The sequence below is a fragment of the Miniopterus schreibersii genome, assembly GCF_964146895.1.
Source record: "Miniopterus schreibersii genome assembly, chromosome: X".
Lineage (NCBI taxonomy): Eukaryota > Metazoa > Chordata > Mammalia > Chiroptera > Miniopteridae > Miniopterus > Miniopterus schreibersii.
Window position 1 is genome coordinate 50,425,111 of NC_138104.1, and position 22,819 is coordinate 50,447,929.

At 37.5% G+C, this 22,819-nt stretch overlaps 1 protein-coding gene across 1 annotated transcript in view; it reads left to right on the forward strand.

Annotated features, from left to right (window-relative positions):
* The window catches only part of LOC308551508 (fibronectin type III domain containing protein 3C1-like), a 116,484-nt gene that overhangs the window by 74,863 nt on the left and 18,802 nt on the right, over positions 1-22,819 (forward strand). The window lies entirely within an intron of this gene.

Here is a 22,819-nt window from a genome sequence, read left to right on the forward strand (position 1 = left end):
TAGCAGCAACATTCTGAGCTCCTTTACCTGGCACTTAAAGTCCCACATAATGTGGCACCTATTTTCTATTCCAACTTGACACCACTAATTTTCTCTATTTTATTTTCTCTATAGTTCTGTGTTTCCAAAATTTCCCTGAACTTAGCAACCACATGAAATGCTTGTTTAAAAACACTGATTCTTGCACCTCCACTCAGACCTATTGAATCAAAATTTCTAATCCAAAGACTTGCTAATCTGTATATATATTTTTATTGTTTATACTATTACAGATGTCTCCATTTCACTCCCCACATTTGCCCACCTCCACCCTGCACCCAAAGTGATAATTATTATCATTAAGGAAAAACTGCATAAACTATTTCAAACAAACAAGTTTACCACCATCCCCAAGTATGCATTGTACATTTATTCATACTGTGTTCTGCCTATCTTGTCCCATAAAACCAAACTTTCCCATGAATGCTTCCCTGAAAATCTTAGCTATAAGTGATCTCTTCCTCTTCTGAGCTACTATAATTATAAGACTCGTAACTTTAAGGTTTGGGAAAATAGTCCAAATTTAGAGCAACCTGATATGTTGTCCCTATAAAGTCAAGCCATCAAATTCTAGGAGCCCATATTACTGGACATCTAAATTGCATCTCCCAGATTGCCTTTCATAACTGGAAGTTGTGGTGGTTTTTGTTCTGTTTTTTAAATCCTGTCATTTTTTTTTTTTGATATCTCTATTTTTTGTATTTGAAAATGCTCTAATATATATTTATTAGTTACAAGTTCACTGCAATAGTCCAAAGGATAGGTTGACTTCTTTAGTGGGAATGCGGAGATGTTAATGGGTTTGAAAGATATTAAAGGTTAAAATCAATGGAATGGGTTTCTGCCAAGACAGAGTATCCTCATACCTCCCAGGTCCTACTTCTTACAACTAAAAAACCTGAACATAACATAACAAACAAGTATAGGAAGACTGAATGGTGGAAAGAAAGGAAAATGTAAAAAGAAAAAGAGCCCTGGCTGGTGTGGCTTGGTTGAGGTGTTATCCCATGCACTGAAAGGTGGCAGTTTAGATCCCTGATCAGGGCATATACAGGAGGCAACCAATCTTCCTTTCTCTCTCCCTCTCTCTCTCCTCTCTCCCTTCCTCTCTCTAAAAATCAATAAAATAAAAAGGAAAAGATCCTAGGGACCTCACAACTTGAGAAACAACACAGTAGTGAGCCCCTTGGGTTTCCTTATCACCTCCCACATATCCAAAAAAAAAAAGGGGGGGTGTGGGAGAAGCCTCCAACTCAAAACCCCCAACAGGAAAATACCGAAAAATTCTCCAAGCCAAGCCTGTTTCCCTCCAAACAAAATGACTGGGCAAATGGTAACCTAACAACAGAAAATATTTTAAATACCCACCTTATTCCAATACCACACACACCCCTGCTGTTCCCCACCCCTGAAATTTTAATAGGCCAAGTAGGAAGATGACCAACTCACCCCAGAAGCAAGAAACAATCTTTAATTTCCCTATCCAGGGGTTTCAGTTTTGGCAGAACCATGCAGGGAGTTAATCTTCTATCCCCTGACTGGCAGAAGCAGGCAGTGCTCTTTTCCCATTCCCCTGACAACTGGTGACAGTATGGCCAAGCACTGAGCTTATGATCTCTTATACCTCTCTGACAGAAGCAGGCAGTAGCACTCTAATTCCCCTGCAGGGATAGTGTTGGCAAGCTGAGCCTCCACTCCCACCTCGTAGCAACAGGTTGAACAAGACAATGCTATTCAGGCTAGGTAGAACTCTACTTCTACTTCCGTGTCAGTGGGGTCCAGTGAGAAGCTGAACCTACATTTTGACCTCCCAACACTGAGACTGAAATAAGATATGGGAAGCAGGGCTAGTCAGTATTCAGTTTCCCCCTCACTTGCTGTCAGCAAGGGTCAGTGGAGAGCTTAGCCTCCATCTCTACTCAGCATCACAGAGAAAGATATAGACGGTAAAAAAACTATCTTAATTAGCTCCCCACTCCTCTAACATCCTGCTTGTGCCAAGGCCCAGCTGGGAGCTGAGCTTCCATCCCCACCGTGTAGGAACACAGAAATATTATTTAGTCCTCCATTTACCACCTTCATAGTATCAGCAGGGCTCAGTGGGAAGCTGGGTTTACACCAGCACTCACAGTAATGCAATACAAACAGTTGCCCCACTTTTTCTAGAAAAGCATCAAAGGGTCCTAGATAAGAGCTGAACTTCCACACTACCCAACCTTTGTACTATACCTCCAGAGGGATGCTGCATACTAAACAAAATGATTAAATAAGACCCAGAGTCTTATAATATAATATTCAAAATAATACAGAATAATCATTTATCATAATAACAACCAGGAAAATCACAACTTAAATGACAAAAAACAATTAACAGACTCCATGATGAATCAGAAGTATGAATTATCTGACAAGTATTTAAGCTGCTATCAAAAAAATGCTTCAACAAGCAATTATGAGTTATCTTGAAACCAAAGAAAAATATTTTAAAATATCAGCAAAGAACTATAAATTTTAGAAAAGAACCAAATGGAAACTACATAACTGAAAAATACAATAACCAAAATAAAAATCTTACTGGATGGGCTCAATAATAGAGTGGAGATCACAGAAGATAGAATCAGTGAATTTAAGGACTGATTAATAGAATTTACCCAGTATCAACCCAAGAAAGGAATTAGAAAAAAAGAAAAAAATGAACAGTCTCAGGGACATATGGGACAATAAAAAAAAGAGCTAATATTCCTATCATTAAGCTCCCAGAAAGAGAGATGGAAAAGAGTGGGAATGAAAAAGTATCCAAAGAAATAAGGAAAATGTCCCAATATGGAGAAAACAAACTATCAGATTAAAACTGAGAAAATAAGAAATAAGAAAAACCCAAATATATTCACACTACTGTTAATGTAAGAAACATTCAATCCTGTGAATAAATTTTGTGAGTTTATTTGAGCCAAACTGTCAAGAAATGCCAGGAAGCAGAATCTCAACAGATTGAGATAATGCTCTGAAGAATGGCAGTTTTGCGCCTTGTTTTATGCATTACAATCAAAAGAGGAGATGTAAGTGGGTTACACGAAATCCATTGGTGATAGATTAGGGAGGTGGGAGATAGCAAAGGGGGGGGGCCTCCTGGGATTGGATAAAAAGTAAAATGATAGCCACATACTTCTTTTACTTAGGTGGGTGCAGGATAGTTAACAGTTAACAATTAACATGATAACAACAACAATGAGGGTGGTGCCCATGCTTTGAGGGGTCCAGAAAAAGGAAAATTACGTTGTTTTTGCAAAGGCATGTTAATCAGGTATGTTATCCTAGATGCAAAAAGACAAACTGGACAGGCTTAGTTAAGGTGAAAATTAACCTTTGTTACAGAAAAATACTGCCTTAGGACATGACTACCCACCATAAACTGCTTTTATTTAAAAAGTTTTAATTTCAGACCATTCTTTGTGGTTACTTTATATCTCTGAGTTTGCAAGGCCTTTCCTGAGCTAGTCAGGTTAGCATGTGGCCCCTTTCAATCCACACCATCAAAACACATCAAAATTAAATTTCTGAAAACAAAGGACAAAGGAAAAAAAAAATCTCAAAAGCACCCAGAGAGCAATGGTACATTACTCATAGGTCAACATCAATTCAAATTACCAAAGATATATCATCTGAAACCAGGGAGTCCAGGAAGGAATGGTACAACATTTTTTAAGTAATGAAAGAAATTAACTGACAACTACAAACTATGTCAAGCAAAAATATCCTTCAGGAATGAAAAGGAAATAAAGACATTCTCAGATTAAAGAAAAAGAATTTGTTGCCAACAAATTTACCCTTAAAAATAGCTACAAAAAGTACTCCAAATTAAAAGGAAATGATAACAGAAGAAGGTTTGGAACTTCAGGAAAAAAATAACATTGGGGTTCTGTTCCAAGTTGCTGACATAAAAAGCTACTGAACTCAACCTTCTCCCACACACATTGAAGCTACAGCTATACATGGAACCGTCCCTCTGAAAGAAATCCAGAAACTAGCTTAGCAACTCATAAACACTGGGCAAATGAGAAAAATACCTACATCAAAATAGGTAAGAAAAGCTAAGATACACGCTCACCATAAACTCCACACTCAGCACAGCAACGTACAATTGGGAGGGAACTCACAACTCCCAGATTCTCCCTGAGGAGTGAAGAGTTTGGATCAAACATATAGCACATCAACTTTTAAGATTTCTACTTAAGGGATGAGCCCCCAAAACACCTAACTCTGAAAGCCAATGGGGCATTCATCCAGGAAACACACAAAACTATAATTAAAAAAGAAACTGTTCTTAATGGGCTTGTTAGGTTTCCCAGTGGCTATCCCCTTAAGGCTCAGCACAGAGAAATGCCCACTTCCCATTCTTTCACTTAAAGAGGCCTAGTTGCATATTTTTAAACCTATATCCTGAGAGTCAAGATCCTTATTTAGCACACATCTAAGAGCCAACTGCAATCTTCCTCTGGCCCACTCCAGGTCACCAGTATCTCCATGAAAGCAGCTTGTGCACATGTCTGACACCCCAGCATTTTCAGCTGCCACCCAGAGGATATACCACTCGATTTTCTGGCTCTTGTGGCCAGAGGAGCTTGCATTTACAGGTCCCAGAGTACAGCAGCAAAGAAACAGATTTTATCTAGCTATGCCCCAGGGTTCAGTACCCAGGCAGCAACCACAAATAACCATATCCTGGTCTTTCCCAGCAAAGAGGCTGATTTGCATATCTTAAAAACTGAAGCCTGAAGTTCAACTTCCAATCAGCCTGAATCTAGTTGCTGAATGAGACGCTTGCCTTTGGGATACTGACAGGTCTTGGCACACCCTCAACTACTGGAAACCACTAACAAAAAAGAAGATGGCTTGCACAATCACTAAGGTTTGAGAGAAAACACAGAGCTAGGGCCAGCCTGAACAATAAGGTTCATCTCCTATATAAAGCTACTCCTTTCAGACCTGGAGAGGTGGCTGATTTCCCTAATGCACAAAAAATGGCACAGAGAATCAGGGAAAACAAAGAAATATGGTCCAAACAAAAGAACAAAACAAAATTCCAGGAGCAGCCCTGCATGAAATATGAAGATAAATATTTTACATGATAAAGAGTTCAAAATAATTATCATGGAGATGTTTGCGAAGGTCAGGGGAACAATGCATGAAATAAGTGAGAATTTCAACACAGAAAAATCTAAAATACCAAACAGAAATCACATAAGTGAAAAATATAGTAATGGAACTGAAAAACTTCAATAGAAGATTGAACAGTAGATAAGATCAAGTAGGGGAAAAGCTCAGTAAGCTTGAAACTGGGCAATGGACCTCATCCAATCATAAGAGCAAAAGCAGAAATGATGGAAAAAAGTTAAGATAACACAGAGGACATATATGATAACATCAAGCAAATGAATATTTGCATTATATGGATCCGAGCAAGAGAAGAAAGAGAAAAATGCAGAAAGATAATTCAAAGAAATAATGGTCAAAAATGTCCCTAACTGGGGGGAAAAAACAGACATCAAGATCCAGGAAGCCCAGAAAGTTCTAATGTACAAAAATCCACTGTATTCCAATAGATTAACAATAAAATTTCAGAAAAAGAAATGGGGGAAAAATTACTTTTGCAATTCCAGCAACAAAAAATACCTAGGAATACACTTAACAAAAGATGTAAGGAACCTGTATACTGAAAACTACAAAACATTATTAAAAGAGATTGAAAAAGACAATGAAATACAAAGACATTCCATGGATTGGAAAGATCAACATGATTACTTAAAATGGCTATATTACCCAAAACAACATACAGATTTAATGTAATTCCCATCAAAATCCCAATGATATTTTTTAACAACATAAAACATTTTGTTGATTTCTTTTGCTGTGCAGAAACTTTTTAGTTTGATGTAGTCCCATTTGTTTATTTTTCCCTTTCTTTCCTTTGCCCTAGGGGATATATCAGAAAAATATTGCTATGAGATATGTCTGAGATTTTACTGCTTATGTTTTCTTCTAGGATTTTTGCAACTTACATTTAAATTTTTTATCCATGTTGAGTTATTCTTGTTCATGGTGTAAGTTGGTAGTCTAGTTTCAGTTTTTTGCCTGTACCTGTCCAATTTTCCTAACATCAGTTATTTATTTATTATTTATTTACTTCCTTATTTTATCTTTATTGATTTCAGAAAGAGAGGGAAAGAGAGATAGAAACATCAATGATGAGAAAGTCATTGATCGGCTGCCTCCTGCATGCCCCCCACTGGGGGACCACTGGGAATCAAGCCCACAACCCGGGCATGTGCCCTGACTGGGAATCAAACAGTGATCTCCTGGATCATAGGTCAATGCTCAACTGCTGAGCCACTCTGGCCAGGCCCCAACAGCATTTATTGAAGAGACTGTCTTTATACCACTATATGCTCTTGCCTCTTTGTCAAATATTAATTCACCACAAAGGCATGTGTACCTTCTGCACAGCAAAAGAAACCATCAACAAGACCTTGCTAGTGTGGCTCAGTGGGTTAGTGTCATCCCAAGCACCAAAGGGTCACAGGTTCAGCTCCCAGTCAGGGCATATACCCAGACTGTAGGTTCAATCCCTAGTCAGGGAGCATATGAAAAACAACCAATCAATGTTTCACTCTCAGATGGGTGTTTCTCTTTCTCTCTCCCTCTCCCTTCCTCTCTCTCTATAGTAAATGAAAAACATATCCTTGATTGAAGATTAAAAAAACAACAACTCATCAACAATATGAAAAGGGAATCCACAGTATGGGAGAACATATTTGCCAATGATATATCTGATAAGGGGTTAATTTCCAAAATATATAAAGAACTTATACAACTCAACACCAGGAAGATAACCCAATTAAAAAATGGGCAGATGGAGGGAGTCAATGGGGGGGGAGGAGACATCTATAATACTTTCAACAATAAAGATAGTTTTTTTAAAAAGGGCAAAGGACCTGAATAGACACTTCTCCAAAGAGGAGAAGATGGATGGAAAGATGCAAATTAAAACCACAGTGAGATATTACCTCATTCATGTCAAAATGGCTATCATCAATAAATAAACAACAAGTGCTGGTGAGGATGTGGAGAAAGGGAGCCCATGGGTACTGTTGGTGGGAAAGTAAACTAGTATACCCATTGTGAAAAACAGTATGGAGTTTCCTCAAAAAATTAAAAATGGAAGGGCCTCTTGATCCAGTTGATCCCACTTCTGTAAATGTATCCTAAGAATCCCAAAACACCAATTGAAAAGAATATATGCACCCCTATGTTCGTAGCAGCATTATTTACAATAGCTAAAATCTGTAAACAGCCCAAGTGCCCATCAGTAGATGAATGGGTAAAAAAGCTGGGGTACACTTACAAAATGGAATACTATAGTGCTGTAAAAAAGGAAAATCTTACCCATTGCAACAGCATGGATGGACCTGGAGATTATTATGCTAAGTGAAATAAGCCAGTCAAAGAAACACAAATACCATATGATTTCATTTATATGTGGAATCTGATGAAGAAAATAGAAACAGAAGCATGGATATGTGGAACAGATTGACAATTGTCAGAGGGCGGGGGCAGGGGAACTGGATGAAAGAAGGTGAAGGGATTAGCCAAAGAACATATATGCATAATCCATAAGCACAGACAACAGTGTGGTGATGGCTGGGGAGGAGGACTGGGCAGAGGTGGGCAAAGAAGGAGGAAATGGGGACATCTGTGATAGTGTCAACGATAAAAATATAATTTTAAAAAATAGAAAAAAAATCATCAGGTCTGTATGGAACCATAAAAGATGCTGAATGCCCAAAGTAATCTTGAGAAAAAAAAGAATAAAACCAAAGGTATCACACTCCCTGACTTCAAATTATACTACAAAGAGACAATAATCAAAATAGCATGGTATTCGCAGAAAAACAGGCACACAGACCAGTGAAACAGAATTGAGAGCCCAGGAATAAACTCACATATATGGGCAAATAATTTTCAACAAAGGAGCCAAAAACCTACAATAGAGAAAAGAAGGCCCCTTCTCCAATAAATTATGCTGGGAATATTGGAAAGCCACATGCAAAAGAATGAAACTACTGCTCTTTGTTCCATATACAAAAATTAACTCAAAATGGAAAAAAGACCTAAATACAAGACCTGAAAAAATAAATTACATAGAAGAAAACATAGGTACTAAAGTTATGGACCTTAGTCTTAGAGAAAAGTTTATAAATTTGACCCCAAAGGCCAGGGAGGTAAAGGCAAAAATAAATGAATAGGACTATATCCAACTAAAAAGTTTCTGCACAGCAAAAGAAACTGCCAACAAAACAAAAAGGCATCCAATAAAATGGGAGAAGATATTTGCAAACAACAGCTCCAACAAGGGGTTAATATCCAAACTATATAAAGAACTCATACAACTCAACACCAAACAAACAATCATTCCAATTTAAAAATGGGCAGAAGACCTGAACAGACACTTCTCCCAAAAAGACATACAAATGGTCAACAGATATGTGAAAAGATGTTCAACTTCACAAGCTATCAGAGAAATGCACATGAAAACTACTTTGAGAAACCACCTCACATCTGTTAGAATGGCTATAATCAACAAGACAAGTAATAACAAGTGCTGGAGAGATTGTGGAGAAAAAGGAACCCTCATTCATTGCTGACAGGAATGTAAACTGGTACGGCCACTATGGAAAACAGTATGGAGGTTTCTCAAATATTAAGAAGAGAGTTACCATATGACCCAGCAACCCTGCTTCTGGGTATCTACCCAAAAAATTTGAAAGCATTTATTCGCAAATATATGTGCACTCCTATATTCATTGCAACATTATTCAAGGTGGCCAAGCCATGGAAACAATCAAAGTCTCCTATGATAGATGATTGGATAAAGATGTGGTACCTATATACAATGGAATACTACTCAGCAATAAGATGAAATACTGACATTTGTGACAACATAGATGGACCTTGAGTATATTATGCTAAGTGAAATAAGTCAGAGAGAAAAAGTTAAGAACCGTATAATTTCACTAATATGTGGGACATAAAACTGAAAGTAACAAATGAACAAAGGAAAAGTCAACAAACAAAAACTCAGACACAGACAACAGCATGGTGGTTACCAGAGGGAAGATGGGGCGGGGTAGTAAAAGGAAAAGGCATCAAATATATAGTGACAGAAGATGATTTGACTTTGGGTGGTAGGCACACAATGCAATATACAAGTCATGTATCATAGAAATGTACACTTTAAACCTACATAATCTTATTAACCAATGTCACCCCAATAAATTTAATAAAAAAGATAATCCTAAAAGACACACAGAAGCTGCGCAATTAAATTGTAAAAAGGTCAAGACAAGGAGAGAATCTTAAAAGCAGCAAGAGAAAAACAACTTGTTACATACAAGGGAACCCCCATAAGACCATCAGCAGATTTTTCAGTAGAAACTGCAGGAAAAAAGAAAGTAGTATGATATATTCTAAGAGCTGAAAGAAAAGAACGGCCAACCAGGAATATTCTACCCAGCAAAGTTGTCCAAAATCAAAGGAGATATCAAGAGTTTTTCAAATAAGCAAAAACTGAAGGAGTTCATCACCACTAGACTGACTTTACAAGAAATGTTAAAAGAACTTTAAGCTGAATGAAAGGACACTAATTTGTAACAGGAAAACATGTGACAGTATAAATCTCACTGGTAAAGGTAAAGATATAGTTAAATAAAGAATACTCTAGCCCTGGCCAGTTTGGCTCAGTGGTTAGAGTGTCAGCCCATGGACTGAAGGGTCCCAGGTTCGATTCCAGCCTAAAGACGCATACCTTGGTTGCAGACTCAATCCCCAGCCCTGGTCAGGGTGTGTGTGGGAGGCAACCAATCAATGTACGCTCTCACATTGATGTTTCTACCTCTCTCTCTCCCCCTTCCACTTTTTTTAGAAAGTAATGGGGAAAAAAATCCTTGGGTGAAGATTAAAAAAAAAAAAGAATACTCTAACATGATGGTGGTTGGTAAGTCACTTAAAAATCTAGTATGAAGGTTAAAAGATGAAATTACTTAAAATCTCTATAATTACAAAAATTCCTTAATAGATATCAAGTTAAAAAATTTAAATTGTGACATTAAGGGCATAAAAAGGGAGCAAAGTAAAAATACAGACCTTAAGTATGCATTCAAGCTTAAGTTACTATTAGCTTTAAATAGACTATTATGAATATAAGATGTTTTGTATAAAATTCAAAGTAATCACAAAGCAAAAACCTATAACGGATACACTAAAGATAAAGATAAAGGAATCTAAGCATACCACTATAGAAAATCATCAAATCACGAAGAGAGCAAGAAAGGAAAGGAACCAAAGAATTGCAAAGCAGCCAGAAAACAATTATTACAATGGCAATAGTAAGTCAAAACCTATTACCAATTACAAGAAAAAAATTGGAAAATTAGCAAATATGTGGAGATTAAATAACATGCCACTGAGTAACCAAAAGGCCAAAGAAGAAGTCAAAGCAGAACTCAAAAATATCTTTAGAAAAATTAAAATAGAGCCCAGCCAGGTGTGGCTCAGCGGTTGAGCGTCGACCTAGGATCCAGGCGATCGGGGTTCGATTCCCGGTCAGGGCACATGCCCGGGTTGTGGGTTCAATCAATGACTCTCTCATCATTGATGTTTCTATCTCTCTCTCTCCCTCTCCCTTCCTCTCTCTCTGAAATCAATAAAGATATATTTTTAAAAAAAAGAATAAAGTAGAAATACAACATCCCAAAACTTATAGGATGCAGCAAAAGTAGTTAAAAAGGAAACTTTATAGTGATATATACTTTCAATTTAAAAAACCAGAAAGCCCAAATAAACAACTTAACTTCACAACTCAAGAAATTGGAAAAAGGACAAACTCAGCCTAGTAGAAGGACGGAAATAACAAAATAAACTAATAATAAGCTAGTGAAAGAATGAAGGTAACAAAGATCAGAGTGAAAATAAATAAATTAGAAAGTAAAAAGACGGTAGAAGAGATCAATGAAACATCTGGGTTTTTTAAAAGATAAAAAATAGAGATTACAGATGATGGCGGACTGAGTGGAAGCTATACTGACACTCTCCCAGGACCAAACAGGAATTACAACTAAAATATAGAAAAAAACCATCCTGAATAACCAATTGCAACTGAAGACAAGTTAGAGAGCACCCTCATAACCAAGGAGGAAAAGTGGAGACCACATAAGGACTAGTAGGAAGTGCGGAGGCAGCAGAGGGCTGGCTGGGCTCCCATAGGCAGCAGCTGAAGGTCTGGAGGAATATCTCACCTGTGGGGTGTTCCCACTGAGGACTCTGGGGCCTAAACCCCAGGCTGGGCTTCCCAGCCAAGAGCACATAACATCTGGCTGTGAAAAGCAGCCAGGTTTCTGTCTGCCAGAGAGAGACCGCTGGAAAGGAAGGCAATCTCTTAAAGAGCCAACCCACAAAGTTTTTTGTTTTTTGTGTTTTTTTTTTCAACCCACAAAGTTTTGCATGCAGCCACTCACCTTGGGATCCAGCAGAGGGAGCGCAGAGTGGACTGAAGCTGTGTGAGGAGAGTCTAGGGGTGGGGCCTCTGGGGATGGAGCTCATAGGGCACTGCTCTGAATTCCTGTGAGGTCATTCTCCCCTACTGCAGAGGCAGACATTTACCTTCCAAGCACTTTTTCCCTAAGGGGGAAGAAATTGCCCCACCCTGTTGGAAACCCTCTTGCCCTACCCTTTGAGTTTCTACAGCCTGAGGCTCATTAAGAGAATCAGATTAATCAGCCTGCAGGCAGAGGCAGACTTCAGAGGGCTTTGAGTCTTTGCCTGATCTGCTTCGGGACCCAGGAATTGGAAAAAGCAGACTTTGGTGTGTATTTTGGTCCTGTCCAAAAGCACCCAGCCCCAACAGAGGGGACCTCAAGCTGTGGGTTGTTGATAGCTCCAAACAGGATACTCAAGGCCAATCACAAACAGTGTCTGAAATTGACCTGCACCAGAGACCTTCCAAAAAGACTGAGAGTCCCAGCAGGGCTACCTAATACATAGAAATAAAACCAAACAGGCAGCCAAAATGGGGAGACCAAAAAACAAGCCCCAAATGAAAGAACAAGAGAAATCTCCAGAAAAAGAGCTAAATGAAATGGAGATAAGCAATCTATCAGATATAGAGTTCAGAATACTGACTGTAAGGATGCTCAACAGCATGAAAAAGGATATGGAAACTATGAAGGAAATTAAGAATGACATAGCAGAAATAAAGAATACATTGGAAGGAATAAACAGCAGGTTAGAGGAAGCTGAGGATCATATCGGTGAACTAGAATACAGGGTAGAAAAAAAATCACTCAATCAGAGATCCAAAAAGAAAAAACAATTAAAAAACAGGAGGACAGTTTAAAGGAGCTGTGTGAAAAAATGTAAAGTAACAATATTCGCATCATAGGAGTGCCAGAATTGGTTGACAGTAAGCAAAGTTAGAGAACCTGTTTCAAGAAATAATGGCAGAAAACTTACCTAACCTGATGAAGGAAAAAGTCACACAAATTCAGGAGGCACAGAGAGTCCCAACCAAGAAGAATCCAAAGAGGCCCACACCCAGACACATCATAATTAAAATGCCAAGAATTCAAGACAGAGAATCTTAAAGGCAGCTAGAGAAAAGCAATCTATTACATATAAAGGAGCTCCCATAAGGATTTCAGCTGACTTCTCATCAGAAACTCTACAGGCCAGAAGGGAATGGCATGAAGTATTCAAGGTAATGCAAAACGAAGATCTGAAACCAAGACTATCCAGCAAGGCTATCATTCAAAATAGATGGTGAAATAAAGAGCTACCCAGACAAAAAAGGGCAGGGGGGGCGCTAAAGGAATTTATCACCACCCAACCGGCATTACAGGAAATGTTAAAGGGACTGCTGTAATTAAAAGTAGAAATAGAAGCATTACAAGAAATGTTAAAAGGACTGATGTAATATGAAGAAGAAATAGAGAGAGAAACATAGGCATAAAGAATTAAAATGGCAATAAATAAGGAACTATCAATAATAACTTTAAGGACTTTAAGGGAGAGATCAACAGCAACACAGTCAGAGTGGTGGATTTTAACACCCTATGACTTCACTGGATAGATCTTCCAGACAAAAAGTCAACACAGAAACAGTGACTAAATGGTACACTAGATCAGACGATTTAATTGATATTTGCAGAACATTTCACCCCAAAGCTGCAGAATATACCTTCCTCTCAAGTGCACATGGGTCATTCTCAAAAATAGACCACATGTTAGGACACAAAACCAGTCTCTACAAGTTCAAGAAGACAAATCATATCAAGCATCTCAGATCACAAGGGCATGAAATTAGAAATCAACTACAGTAAAAACACTCAAAAACATTCAAACACATGGAGGCTAAATAGCATGTTATTAAACAATGAATGGGTTACCAATAAAATCAAGAAAGAAATCAAAAACTTCTTGGAAACAAATGAAAATGAACACACAACAACCCAAAATCTATGGGACACAGTGAAAGCAGTCCTCAGAGGGAAGTTCATAGCACTGCAGGCCTATCTCAAAAAGCAAGAACAATTTTTAGTAAACTATCTAACCCTACAACTTAAAGAATTAGAAAGCTCCCCTGTGAAGGCATCCAGACCAGGGCTTTTGTTTGCTGGTTATTTGGGGGTTTTTTATTACTGCTTGGTGTTCATTAGTTGTTATTGTCCTATTTAGGTTTTCTGATTCTTCCTGATTCAGTTTTACATGATCTCACTCATATTTGGAATCTAATAAACAAAATAGACTGAGGAACAAAATAGATCCAGAGACATAGAAGCATGGAACAGACTGATGAATCTCAGTAGGAAGGCGGGGGTGGGTGAGTGGGTGGGGAGAGATTAATCAAAGAACTTTTATGCATATATGCATAACCCATGGACACAGAAAATAGTGTGATGAAGGCCTGAGGGGGCGGGAGCGGGTTGGAGGGGATCAATGGGGGAAAAAGGAAGGATATCTGTAATACTTTCAACAATATATATATTTTTTAAAAAGATAAAGATAAATAAAATATAAACAAAATAGGCAAACCCATACATAGACTTACCAAAAAAATAAGAATGAGAAATCAAATAAAATTAGAAATGAAAGAGGAATATTATAAGTGATACCACAAAAATACAAAATATCATAAGAGACTACTATGAACAATTATACCACAAGTGGAACAACGTAGAAGAAATGGATAAATTTCTAAAAACACACAACCTGCCCAGGCTGAATCATAAAGAAATGGAAAATAGGTACAGACCAATAATGAGTAAACAAAATTGAATCCCTAACCAAAAACCTTCCTAACTTATAAAAGGGCAGGACCTGACTACTTCACTGGTGAATTCCACCAAACATTTAAAGAAGAATTAATATAATCCTTCTCAAACTCTCCTAAAAAAATAGAAAAGTAAGGAACACTTCCAAACTCATTTTACAAGGCCAGCAAAACCGGACAAGGATACTACAAGAAAAAATTACTGGTCAATATCCTCGAGGAACATAGATACAAAAATCCTCCATAAAATATTAGCAAACCAAATTCAAAAAATCATACACCATGATCAAGTAGTATTTATTCCAGGAATGCATAGCTGGTTCAATATCTGCAAATCAACGTGATACAGCACATTAACAAAATGAAGAAGAAAAATCATATGATCTTCTCAATAGATGTGGAAAAAGCATCTGACAAAATTTGATATCCATTCATGATTTTTTTAAAAACCCAAAACTCTCTACAAAGTTGGTAGAGAGGGGACATAATAAATATGATATATAAAAAATCCAGATCTAACATACTCAATAGTGAAAAGCTGAAAGATGTTCTGCTAAGATCAGGAACAAGGCAAGGATGTCCACTCTTACCACTTTTATTCATCACAGTACTTACTACAAGTCCTAGCCAGAGCAATTAAACAAGAAAAAGAAAAGGTATCCAGTCAGAAAGTAAAAAGTAAAACTGTCTCTATTTGCAGATGACAAGCTATTATATATATAACACCCTAAAGACTCCACCAAAAAACTGTTAAAACTAATGATTTAATCAAGTAAAGTTATAGCTTACAAAATCAATATAAAAATACAACATGTTTCTACACACTAATATATACTATCAGAAATAGAAATTAAGAAAGTGACCTCATTTATAATTGCATAGAAAAGGATGAAATACCTAGAAATAAATTTAACAAATGTGAAAGATCTGTACACTGAAATTATGACATTGATAAAAGAAATTGAGGAAGACGCAAATAAATGGAAAAGTATTCCATGCTCATGAATTAGAAGAATTAATATTGTCAAAATGTCCATACTACCCAAAGCAATCTACAGATGTCTATCAAAACTCCAAAGGCATTTTTCACAGAAAGAGAACAAACAATTCTAAAATTTTTGTTTCTTTCATTTTAGTTTTCATTTTTTTCTACATATATGTATATTTTAAATATATCTTTATTGATTTCAGAGAGAGAGGAACATCAACGATGAGAGTGTTGTCATTGATTGGCTGCCTCCTGCACGTCCCCAACTGGGGTTCAGGCCCACAAACTGGGCATGTGCCCTGACCAGGAATTGAACCATGACCTCCTGGATCCTAGGTCAATGCTCAACCGGTGAGCCGTGCCCGGCCGGACTGCACCTGCACCTATATATACATACATATACATATACATATACATATACATATACATATACATATACATATACATATATATATCTTTATTGATTTCAGAGAGAGGAAAGGAGAGGGAGAGAGAGAGATAGAAACATCAATGATGAGAGAGTCATTGATCGGCTGCCTCCTGCACGCCCCCAACTGGGGATCAAGCCTGCAACCCGGGCATGTGCCCTGACTGGGAATCCAACCCTGATCGCCTGGATCCTAGGTCGACACTCAACCGCTGAGCCACGCCCGGCCACGCTCCACCTATATATTTGTTTTAAATTTATCTTTATTGTTGAAAGTACTACAGATGTCCTCATTTTTTGTCCATTGACCCCTTCTATCCCACACCTGACCCCCAGCCCCAGGCCTTCACCACACTATTGCCTGTGTCCATGGGTCATGCATATATGCGTGTAAGTTCTTTGGTTAATCTCTTCCCACCCATCTACTCACTACCACTTTCCCTCTGAGATTCATCAGTCTGTTCCATGCTTCTAAGTCTCTGGATCTGTTCTGTTCATCAGTTTATTTTGTTATTTAGATTCCACATATGAGTGAGATCATGCGATACTTGTCTTTCTCTGACTGGCTTATTTTGTTTAGCATAATACTCTCCAAGTCCCTCCCACGCTGTCTCAAAGGTAAGAGAGCCTTCTTTTTTATAACTGCATACTATTCCATGGTGTAAATGTACTATACCAATCAGAAAGAATATATGCGCCCCTATATTCATAGCAGCACAACTTATAATAGCTAAGATCTGGAAACAGCTCAAGTCCCCATCAGTAGTTGAGCAATTCTAAAATTTATATGGAACCACAAAAGACTTCAAATAGCCAAAGCAATCCTGACAAAGAATAATAAAATGGAGGTATCATACTGCCTGGTCTAGAACCATATTACAAAGCTATAGTAATCAAAACAGTATGGTATTAACACAAAAACAGACATAAATCAGTGGAACAGAATAGGGTTCCCAAAAATAAACCCATGCACATATAGTCAATTGATTTATGACAAAGGAGCCAAGAATATACAGGGGAGGGTGGATCATCTCTTCTAATGATAAACTGGACTGCTACATACAAAAGAATGAAACTGAACCTCTATTTTACACCATACACAAAAATTATTCAAAAAGGGATTAATGATGAACATAAGACCTGAAACCATAAGACTACTAGGAGAAAATATAGGCTGTAAGTTCCTTGACATGAGTCTTGGCAATGATTTTTTTTTTATTTGACATCAAAAGCAAAGGAAACAAAAGCAAAAATAAGTGGGAATACATCAAACAGCTTAAGCACAGCAAAGGAAAGCATCAAAAAATTAAAAGGCAACCTATGAAAGGGGAGAAAATATTTGCAAATAATATATCTGATAGAGTTTAATATTTAAAATATACAAAGTAACTCATACAACTCAAGAACAACAACAAAAAAAAAACCCAAAACACATAAACAATCCCAGTTTTAAATGTGCAGAGGGATTGAATAGAAAATTTATTTTCCAAAGAAAACATATAAATGGCCAACAGGTACATGAAAAGGTGCTCAACATCACTAATCATCAAGGAAATTCAAATCAAAACCACATGAGTTATCGGAAGTACCCTCAGCAGTCCCCTGGATCTGTCTGCTGTTTAAACAATGTTTGGAGAGAACAGACCCAGGGACATACCTTCTTCCAGCCTCTGACCACCCTACAAATTCTTTTCCAGTCCCAATCTTCAGAACAATCTCAGCCATCCTCAGGCTGCAAGACCAACCCACACAATTTTTTTGAACTTAACTCCTTATTGACAAGCAACATGAGCTCCCAAATTCATCAGAACTATTACCCTGAAGTGGAGGCCCCATCAACTGCCTGGTCAACCTATATTTGTGAGCTCCCTATACATACCTCTCTCTGGTCTTCTAATTCATCTGAGATGATATGGCTCTGGAGGGCATGGGAGACTACTTCCACAAGTTGGCCAAAAGGAAGTGCAAGGGCACCCAGTGTCTCTTCACTATGCAAAACCAATGTGGCAGCCATATCCTCTTCCAGGACATGCAGATGAGTGGGGTAAAACTCAGGATGACAAGGAAGCTGCCATGGTCATGGAGAACTTGAACCAGGCCCTTTTGGGTCTCTATGCCTGAGTTCTACACACACAGTCACCCATCTCAGTGGCTTCCTGGACAACCACTTCCTGGATGAGGAGATGATATTCATCAAGAAAATGACCACCTTACTAACCTCCATAGGCTGGCTGGCTCCCAGACTGGCCTGGGAGAGTATCTCTTTGAAAGTCTCCCCCTCAGGCACAACTAGGAGCCTTTGGAGCCCAGAGGCCTTTGAAGGGACCTTTTCCATCCCCCTGGTGCTGGGCTTCTGCCTGAGCCTCTCCCTGCAACCACTAGGCAGCCTTTTAACCACCCTGGAACCCTTTCCCATGCTTTGGACCAAATGGAAACAATAAAGCTTTTTGCAGCAGCTGAAAACAAAACCACATGAGTTATCTCATACCTGTTAGAATGGCTATCATCAAAAAGACAGGTGATAACTTGTGCTGGCAAGGATGTGGAGAAATGGGAACCCATTTGCACTGTTGGTAGGAATATAAAAATTGGTGCAGTCACTATGGAAAACATATGGAAGTTCCTCAAATAATTAAAAATAGAACCTCTGTATCTAGCAATCCCACTTCTGGATATATATCCAAAGAAAATGAAAGCAAGATATTGAAGAGACATCTACACCCCATGTTCACTGCAACATTATTCACAATAGGAGGAAATCCTGCCATTTGCAACTACATGGAGGGACATTGAGAACATTATGTTAAGTGAAACAATACAGACAGAGAAAGACAAATATTTATATGTGACATCTCCTAGAAACTCCTAGAAACAGATTGTAGAAAATTGGTTGCCAGGAGCTGATGGGTGGAGGAAACAGGGAAAGATTGATAAAAGGATACAAATATTCAACTATAAGATTAATAAGTTCTGAGAATCTAATATAAAACAATGCGACGTGACTATATTTGTTAACACTGTTACATAATTAAAATTTGTTGAGATAGAGAAATGTAAATGTTCTCTCCTAAACAAAACATAATTATGTGAGCTTATGGTTGTGTTAATTAACTAAATGGTGGGAATCCACTCACAATGTATATGTACATCAAATCACCATGATCTACCCTTTAAGTACCTGAGAACTTTTTGTCATTTATACCTCAATAAAGCTGTAAAAATAAAATAAATTGGAGTGGGTAAAAATAGGGATAAATATATACTAGACTGTCTTTCTTATAGGTTCTTAAAATGTATTTGATGTTTGATGCAAAATTATAACACCATCTGATGTAGTCCTCAATATATAGAAAAGAAATACTTAAGATAAGCTTTTTTTTGTAAGTGGGGAGAGTAAAACTACCTAAATTGAAGTAAAATTTCTAGACTTTTCTCAAAGTGGTAAAATATCAATACCAATAGACTATAATAAGTTACATTTGTATATTTTAATACCTTGGAAACCACTAAGAAAACTATTGAAGCAATTATACTTAAAATAATATAAATAAATCCAATCAAATTAGTTTTCCAAAAAGTATTCAGGTATCCCATAGAAAAGTAAGAAATGAGCCAGGAGAGTTGTTATGGGAGACCACAGCAGTGCCCAGGGAAAGGGGAGATGAACTTCGTTGCCCAGGCCTTAGCCTCACAGGTCCCTGCCCTCACTGTTTGCCAGAAAGGAAGTTGCTGAGGTAAGAGACACAGTGAAATAAATTACCCTCAGCCTATGGGAAGGTATCCCTTGGGGGATGAGGTCATCATTGCCAAGTAATAAATAGAATAAAGAGAAACAAAGGAAATGGGGAGAAATGGAGGGGCAGCCAAAATCCTTAGCATTTCAATTATTACCTTATGTAAAACAGTCTAAATATAGTAATCAAAGATGAAGGTGGAAGAATGTATCAAAAAATATGATAGAACAATATCTGTCTACAAGAAATTTACTTCAAATATAATATAGGAAAGCTGGAAGTAAAAGTATGGAAAAAAGATATGTCATGCAAACATTAATAAAGCCAAAAAGCAGGAGTGGTATAAAGAGTTTAAAACAAAGAAATTACTAGAGACAAAGAGGAACATTACATAATGAAATAAGGATCAATACACCAAGACACCTAAGTATCTTAAATGTGTATTCACTGAGCAACAGAGCCTTAAAATATATGAAGCATAGACCGATAAAGCTGAAAGGAGAAATAAGCAAATCAACCTTTATAGTTGGGAACTTCAACACTCTTCTCAGCAATTGATAAAATTACTAAACAAAAAATGATCAAGAATATTGAATGACTGAACAATAATCTATCAACAAGATCTAATAGCATTAACACACCACCTAATAACAGCAGATTACATATTCCTTTCAAGCATCCATACATAGCACATTCACCAAAATAGGCTATATCCCAGGCCATAATACAAACCTCAACAAAAGCAAAATAATAAAATCAAACAAAGAGACAACAGAAATATCTCTGAAAAACAGCAGAAATTAAACAATATACTTCTAAGTTATCTATGGGTCAAAAAAGGAAATATCAAAGAAAATTTAAATACATAGTACTGAATAAAAAATAGGTAAGATTCACCTAAAGTAGTGCTGACAGAAAAATTTATAACTGTATGCTTCATTACAAAAGGAAAAAAAGATTCAAATCAGTAATTTAAGCTCCAACCCCAATTAGTAGATATAAGAGAAAAATGAACCCAAATCAGACAGAAGGAAGGAAATAAAAAGGTATAAGCAGAAATCAATGGATTGAAAACAGAACAATGAACAAAATAGAAGAAACAAAAAATCTGGTCTTAGAAAAAAATCAATAAAATTGATAAACCACTTGAAACACTGACAAAAATAAAAAAGAATGCATACAAATTACTAACTTCAGAAACAAAACATAGGATATCACTTTAGATTCTTGAATCATTAAAAGGATAATAATGGAATACTATGAACAACTGTATATTCATAAATGCAATATTTTTAAAATGGAACAATTCCTCAAAAACCACAAACTACTAAAACTCAGCCAAGATGAAATGGATCATCTGAATAGCCCTATAATCATCAAATAAATTGAATTAATAAATTTAAAAATCCTGAAAAATCTCCAGGCTCAGATGGTTTCACTGGAGAATTCCACAAAGCATGTAAAGAAAAAGTAACACCAATTTTAAATCATCTCTTCTAGAAACTAGAAGGTGAGAGATCTTCCAATTTATTTTATGAGGCCAGTATTATCCTAAAACCAAAATCAAAGATAATACAGAAGAAAACTTCAGACCAATAATTCATTAATTAAAATACAAAAAAATGGTCAATAAAATATTGCCATATCCAATACAGCATTATATAAAATGAATTATATGCCATGACCAAGTGGGATTTATTCTAGGTATGCAAGCCTGGTTCAAAATTGGAAAATTGCTGTCTGCTTAAAGCATCCTGGCCAGGACCTGAATACCCCTACAGAGCCTAGTTCTGTGGGGGAAGGGAAAGCAACTCAGAACAGACACATTCAAGGTGTGAGACCAAAGGCAGGTCCACTCTCCGGGCTATGGAGGCTCAGCCCACAAGAATAAAGGGGCTCCACCCTGTCGTGCTTCAGTCAGGTTGCCTAGGGCTAGGCAGAGACAATAATGCACATTGGCTTGTACCAGAGAACCTCCAAGGAGGCCCGGGACCAACACACCAATGGGCCAGATTCAACAAAATCAGAGCAAAATACAGCAGGCTCCACAATTACCAGATCCAAAGGTGTGTTTTTTACTCTTCTCTTTTTTCTTTCATATTCTCTTGTTCCTCTTTTTCCTTTTATTCTATTCTTTTTTCTCTTTCTCTATTCTTTTTTTAATTTTTGTTTTTAATTATTTTGTTTTATTTCTCTTTTTATAAAAAAAGATATTTTTATTGATTTTTAGAGAGAGGAAGGAAGAGGGAGAGAGAAACATCGATGTGAGAGCAAAACACTGATTAACTGCCTCCTGCACACCCCCTATAGGACATTAAGCCGATGACCCAGGCATGTGTCTTAACCAGGAATGGAACCAGCAGCCTTTCAGTGCAGGCAATGATGCTCAGCCAACTGAACAACACTGGCCAGAGCTCTTCACTTTTCTTTTTTTTGTTTTTCTTTTTATAATAACTTTTTTGTTGTTGTTTGTTTAAAATATTACAGATGTCCCTTTTTCTCCCCAATGACCCGTTCCACCCCATCCCTTCCCCCTCCCCAGTCCCTCTCACCACCATTGTCCGTATCCTTGGGTTGTGCATATATGCATATAAATTCTTTGGTTACTCTCTCCCCCTCCACCCACCCACCCTCCTCCATCCCTCTGACATTGGTCAGTCTCATCTATGCTTCCATGTCATTGAAACTATTCTGTTCATCAGTTTATTAAGTTCTTTAGGTTCCACGTATAAGCGAGATCATGTGATATTTGTCTTTTGCTGCCTGGCTTATTTCACTTAGCATAATATTCTCCAGATCCATCCATACTGTCCCAAAAGGTACGAGATTCTTCCTCTTTACAGCTGTGTAGTATTCCATGGTGTAAATGTCCCACAGCTTTTTTATCCACTCATCTACTGACGGGCACTTGGGCTGTTTCCAGATCTTAGCTATTGTAAACTGTGCTGCTATGAACATCGGGGTACATATATTCTTTGTGATTAATGTTTCGGGATTCTTAAGATACGTTCTAGGAGTGGAATCACTGGGTAAAAAGGCAGCTTCATTTTTAATTTTTTGAGGAATCTCTATATTGTTTTCCATAGTGATTGCACCAGTCTGCATTCCCGTCAGCAGTGTGCTAGGGTTCCCCTTTCTCCACATCCTCACCAGCACATGTCCTTTGTTGATTTGTTGATGGCAGCCATTCTGACAAGTGTGAAGTGATGCCTCATTGTGGTTTAAATTTGCATCTCTCTGATTATTAGTGA